This window comes from Ictidomys tridecemlineatus, chromosome 1 (genome assembly GCF_052094955.1).
Source record: "Ictidomys tridecemlineatus isolate mIctTri1 chromosome 1, mIctTri1.hap1, whole genome shotgun sequence".
In the NCBI taxonomy this organism is placed as follows: domain Eukaryota; kingdom Metazoa; phylum Chordata; class Mammalia; order Rodentia; family Sciuridae; genus Ictidomys; species Ictidomys tridecemlineatus.
This window is the reverse complement of record NC_135477.1, coordinates 127,958,678-127,965,235: the sequence shown is the minus strand read 5'-3', so window position 1 is coordinate 127,965,235 and position 6,558 is coordinate 127,958,678. Positions and strand designations below refer to the sequence as shown.

Sequence of the window (6,558 nt, the reverse complement as noted above, 5' to 3'; positions counted from 1 at the left end):
TTGATCTTGCTGGTGTAGTCTTATCTGGTTTGGAGATAAATCCCATTCATCAATAGGAGCTTTCTTCTGAAGTCCAGAAGTTTTCTCCTCAGCTAAACTCTGTGACCCTCACTTTATATCTTTTTCAGCAGAGAGGTAAATAGGCCCTTTTACTCTCCTCTTAAACATAGTCCTCACATCTCAGGTAATAGGAGGCACTACAACAAGCCTCCTCTATTCAGGACTGTCCCACAAAAAGTGGTTACGCACTATTGTAATCATGTCCACAATTTTTTCCCTATTTAATATGCACTTCCCTTTCCAGGAAACCTTTCCCATCCAATATTCTGCATCAGAAATAGTTGGCATGGGCCTCTATCATTATGCCCATGTAGACACTTGAAAGTTCGAGGATGTGTATAATATTTACTTCACTGTAATAATGGAGTACTTTCTACACGTGTTAGATCTGGGTTTTCCAATAATTTGGCATGAAACATCACTGATATTAAAGGTTCTTTATAAACCCTCATCTTCTATGTTGCAAAAATCAGCAGGTAGGATTAGGGTGGCAATTTACCAACAATCACAGAACTTTAAATTCAATTTAAATATTTCGTTCCTAACATTTCCCATGAATAATAAATGATAGATATTGTAATTGTCATATTTACAAAAGAACTATGAATTAGAGAGGCTAAATATTGAATCACAGAATCTAAATTAAGAAAGGATGAGATTTGTACCAAGATCTTTCATCTGCCAATGCTTTTTTTCACTGAGACAGACTGCTAGGGACATTAACTAAGAAGAGAATAACTTGTAATAAATGTCTCCCTTTCTTTAAAATCTTCCATTATTCTCTTAGTGCTGCTGAAGTAAAGAACACATTTTTTTTTGTCATATTTTAAGGAAATGTCCCATATGGTCTCACTCCATTCCCCAGTGTTCATCTCTCTTGCTCCAAGCATTTGCACCCTGTTTTCTGAAGATGCTTCCCTAAAGTTGGCTGCACATGAGATTCATCTGGAAGCTCTCGTAGCATGCCAATGCTCAGGACTCTTTTTCTAAAGATTGATCCATTGTTTTGACAGCAAACTGATGCATCCAAAGTCTTAGAAAGTTCTCCATGACTTTAACATGCATATAGTTCTCATAAACACACAAAAAAACTTAGACCCAGATCTAAATATCATTCCTAAACTTCTTTTTCCTGAGATTCTCTTGTCCCTTTTCAAGTGGATTGCTTGAAAAGCTTTCACATACCTTCTTATCTTAGGATCTATATCTTGCTTTCATTATTTTCTCTTTCTTCCTTGTACTTCTGAGTTCACAAGATCAAATTGTCCTCATGCCTCCTGCTGAGTGAAAATCTTTTGAGAAGTATTTGGGAGGCACCTCTCTTGACCTACTTTACTGCCTCCAGGAAAGACAACAGAATACCTTTGTGTCTTATCTGGGCTATCTGTCTAGCCCCCATGGAGCTCCTCACTCACAGGTCAATAAAAGAGACTTAGATATAAGGTATTGGTTGAGGAGGAAAAGTGAACAAGATAGTCACAACCTCCAGAGCCATTGTCCTTAACTCATCTTCTCTCTGTGTTAAGCAGGTTAAGTGTGCACCTAGGGAGAGTGCCCTCTTGTGTGTGTCATTGCTGTAAGGACTGCTCCAGGTGAGGACTTCCTGAAATAATTCTTATTACTTTTTGAAGAAAATAATCAAAATTTGAATGTAACTTTTTTTTTTTTAATGCAACCAGTCCCTTTCTAGGCTAGTTGAGAAAATGGAAGAGTGAGTAGTGAGTAGCTCTTTCCTTTTTGTTAGTAGTTGTTTTCTTGTGCTTTCTCTTGTATCTCTAGAGGTTTTCCATGATGACTTTTTTTTTTTTAAGGAAAGAATACATTGAAAACTTGTTATTTGTCTATTTATTTTATACTGGAGATTGAACTCAAGGGGTGCTTAACCACTGAACAACATCCCAAGCCCTTTTTATTTTTTATTTTGAGACAGGATCTTGATAAGCTGCTTAGGGCCTTGCTAAATTGCTGAGACTGGCCTTGAACTTGGGATCCTCCTGCTTTAGCCTCGCAAGGCACTGTGATTACATAAGTGCACCACTACATCCAGCCTATGATATCTGATGACTTGTTTAATTCTAGTTCGGGTGGTGGGTTTCAAAGGGAATACTCCTCCCTACTAGGACATCATAGCAGTTTCTTAAAAAAAACAAGAAACATTATGAAATCAGGCCTGTTTCTTTTTATTTGATTTGTCAGGTATCATTGTTAACAACACCCCAAAGAGTTCCTCCACAGACCTATAAAATGACTCTCTTCTCATCAAGGATCAAACTCATGTTCATCATTGTCTTGACATTTCCTCTTTATTCTGGTGAGTAAATTTTCCAGTCCTGGGAGAAACACTTCAAATATCCTAGAAAATTCTAGAAACAACTGCTGTGATCAAGATTGAATGAGTTAGTTTTACTGTAGGATATAATCCTTCAACTGGTGAGACAAACCAGTGCACTTTACAAGTGTCTCTTTAAAATGCAATTAGTGGGTTGCCTTTTCTAATTTGTCTTATTTGAGAAGTTGAAAAGAATTGTGATTAGAATGGGCTTATAGATTTTAAAGTCTTTGCTCACCTATGTAACTCAAGAACTTTAAATTTATTTTTCTTTTGGGAGCTCAGATTCCACTATTGTTAATGCAATGTTCTAGGAGAAATAATACCTTGTAAGTCTAGCACTCCTGTGAATCTAATTTGTTGTTTACCAGCTCAGAGTCCTCTAAGTCAAGGCATGGTATAAGAAGGGAGGTCATTGATATATGGGCAATTTATCTTCCCAAGAGCTCAAGTTCAGCTATGAATTTCAGAATAAAGGAATTGTGATAAAGTAGATATTATCTTGAAAGTAGAAAAGAATATTGATTTTTTTCCTACTTAAGTGAACATATGCAAGATATTTTCATCCCTAAGACCAGAATGGCTCATTTAAAAATTTATTCAAAAATTGAAAAATTCAGGCATTATAATGAGGGTTATTAATAAACAGCATAAATAATATTTTATATGTAGAGCTGGATCAGTTTGGATCAAAATTGTCTAGATTGCTTTATTTTGAGTTAATTTTTTAACAACTGCCACAAAATTCTCACATCTTACTTATAATTTTTTACTATAAATAGATGTGGGTACTTCTCACCAGAAACTATGTTCTTTGTTTATATTTTAACTTTTCATTTTTGCTTTGTTTTCAGAAACTCTCTTTATAAAATCAGTAATTTACAGGCATCCGGTAAGTTATTACTCATTGGTTTGAAAGTTGAAAAAGGTAAAATCTTAATTATTTTGTAAATTGAATATTTTAACATGAAGTTTACCAAAGAGAATGAACACAGAATGAATATTTGCAAATAAAAATATATTTTTTATTACACCACATTCAAGAAACAGAATCCATCCAACAATATAAGACCATTTGTAATAACAAATGGTCTCACATCTATACAGGATGATAAAATGAATACACTTCCCACCAAGTTCCAGTCATTGGCAGTGAGATGTTATTGTGGAAATGCTTCTGAGAGAGAAAATGCTATTTAGAGTAGAATTATTTATTTGAATAAAACAAATGAAAGGCTGGACCATCCAGTTATTGTTAAAAATGGCTTCTGTATATTCATATAATGGATTGCTACCAAACAGCAAAAATAAATCAACTACAGCTATAAATATCAGTTTATGCATGGGTCATATGATGCATAAAAAGCAAATTATACATAAGAACACACATGGCATTGTTTTCTTTGTGTAAATTAACAAAATGTCTAAAATTGAACAAGTATGTATTAATGAATACTTTCATTAAAATGAGATGTATGAACATGAGTGTATGTACTGAATAAATACATTGAAATGCAGGGAAATTGTACAGGAATTAATAAACAGAAAATTCAATTGTGTGATTTCCTCTGGGAGGGGAGGAAAGGGAGATGTAATCTGGAGGGAAAGTCCATGGACATTTTAGGATCGTGTTTAGTCAGTTTTATGCCTCTTTCTTTGTAAACGGCTTATGCACAATAGAAAATGGATAATTATTCTCTTACTTTTTACTGTACTATGTTAGTTAAATGTTTATCTTTATATTAATGTATAGAATATATTTACCCCTTATGGATGGATGAGATACATATTAAAAATGAAGAACATTTTATTCAATGGCCTATTTTTCTGGTATGCTTATGTTGTTTCTGTATATTTTATAGACAGTTTGTAGTTTGTATAATCAACTTTTCAACGTTTGCACCAAAGAATATATTCCAGTCTGTGGATCAGATGGTCATACTTATTGCAACAAATGTATTTTCTGCATGGCCTACAAGTAAGAACATCATGGTAATTATATGCTGTAATTAATGAAGAACTAGTTATTATATTAGTAATATATGCAGAACACATAGAAAAAAACTAATGTGCTGTAAAAGACAAAGAAACACTTGTACTTATTTTTGTTTGAAATTGTCATTTCTGAAAGTGATTTTGTATTTGAGAATATAGCCATGCCGGGTTTTCTGAAAACGTACAACTTAATTAGAATAGTGGCAAACTAGTAGCCAATATGACATGATTCCAAAGCCCTAAGGCTAAACATACCTCTGCTATACATTGAAATCTGTGAAATGGACCCATTCATGAAAGAAAGGGACTCCCCCAGTGGTCAAATTTGTCCCTTGAACTCCACATGAGTTTCCAAGCCTTCCTCAGACCATAGGATATTATAAGGAACATCCACTCAAAATCCCACCCCTCTCCCCTTCTCCTAAAGGACTTAATGTGGTGATCGATTTGCTTGAATTCCCTACCTCATTTGCAGTGTTTTCTTCTGGTGTTTCACCTCATAAAGTCTTTGTACTTATAATGCCCTAATTGCCATGTCTTTCTCAAGGACGATCCCTTATTCTCTGATTTCTCAGGTCTGGCCAGACTCCAAGTTTGAGGCAGGACTGAGGAAGTAGAAAATATTAGGTATCCTCACAGTTGGAGATATGCAGGGACTGGGAGCCGGTGGGGTTCAACCACTTGTAGAAGCAGAACACAGCCTCTTCATCATGTCTAGAGTTCCAGTCTTGCCCCTTAGGGAGCTCTTGGTGCACTTCCCAGGGAGATGAATGTGTTCTTTTAATTATTTATTTTTTTCCCTCTCTATTCTCTTTCTCTCTCTTTCTTTTTCTACAGAAAAAGTGGCTACAAACTTAGTTTGGTACATTATGGTAAATGTTGAATTTTTGGAAGAGTTACATATTCCCATGGATTTTATTGTGGTCCCATTTTTGCAGTGAATTCTACAAGCAATTTGAATTTTTGCAATTAGGATCTTATGCTCCTAGAAGATCAGGTGAATCTTCCCGTAGGACATAGAATACTGGACATTCAATATTCTTTCCAATTCTAAGATTCCGGAATTTTAGTATTTTATCTTCTATGTTCAACTATTTAAATATTAATTTTCAAGTTAATATTATCTTTGATAATATGTAACCTAATGTAATTAACACCCTACTTTGCTTAATAAAATATTAAACTATCTTTATGAAAATGTCCTTTGTTCCTTTGGATAGTGGGTTAACCTAAATGCATTCTTCTGGTTATTATTATACATGAATAATTTTGAAGCAAAGAGTCTATTTTCAAACTATTACTTATTTGTAAAGAATATAGCTGTCTGGTATCTTCTCTGTTCTAAAAAAATGAGAATATTTTCTTTGTTGAGTCTGGAAACTTGAATTTCTAAGAAGCACCCAGATTAATGTTATAATCACAAACTTAGGCAATACTGACTAAGACTGTAAGATCTAGAATATGCCTGAGATTGAACAGACTGTAGGATCAATACAAAAGCAATGCAAGGTTTATGAGGCTCGGGAGACATTTATTATGTTTTCCTTTCATGCTTGCAAGTTAGTGAGATGTAGTGGGGTGGCCTGTGATGATAGGCAATCATGCCTTTCTTGACTTAGGGTGTATATATGTTTTCAAGATAGATACACCTTCATTCCCCTCCATCTTTCAGTATAAGAAACAGGAGAAAACAAGGCTCATTCAAAACGTGAGCTTAATGGCAGAAATACACAGTAACTATTTGAAGACAGAAATCTGTGACATATGCTATGCCACACAAGATAGGCTTCTCAATAAATATTTTCACATCTAAAGAGTGAACTATGTGGTGGCAATATCATGAAACAATTCTAGTATTTTTTTACATTTTAATGTTTTATTAGTGCATTATACCTGTATATAATATTGGGATTTATTTTTACATTTTCATACATGCATGGAATATAATTTCCTGCACTTCAGTCTCCAATGCTTCCTCTTTCCCTCTCCTTCTTTTTCCTATGGTTCTCCTTCCTCTAGTCTACAGAGCTTCCTTGTATTCATTTATACTTTTTAAAATTAGTGCTTTATAGACATACATAAACGTAAAATTCACTGTGGTGTATTTATGTATCAGATAGCATAATTTGATTAGTTATATTCTACCATTCTTCTCTATTCCCAATCCTTCTCCC

General features: G+C 34.3%; 1 pseudogene; it reads left to right on the top strand.

Annotated features, from left to right (window-relative positions):
* The first annotated feature begins 2,304 nt into the window (after window positions 1-2,304).
* Window positions 2,305-4,398, top strand: LOC120885789 (sperm-associated acrosin inhibitor-like; annotated as a pseudogene).
* The last annotated feature ends 2,160 nt before the right edge of the window (window positions 4,399-6,558 follow it).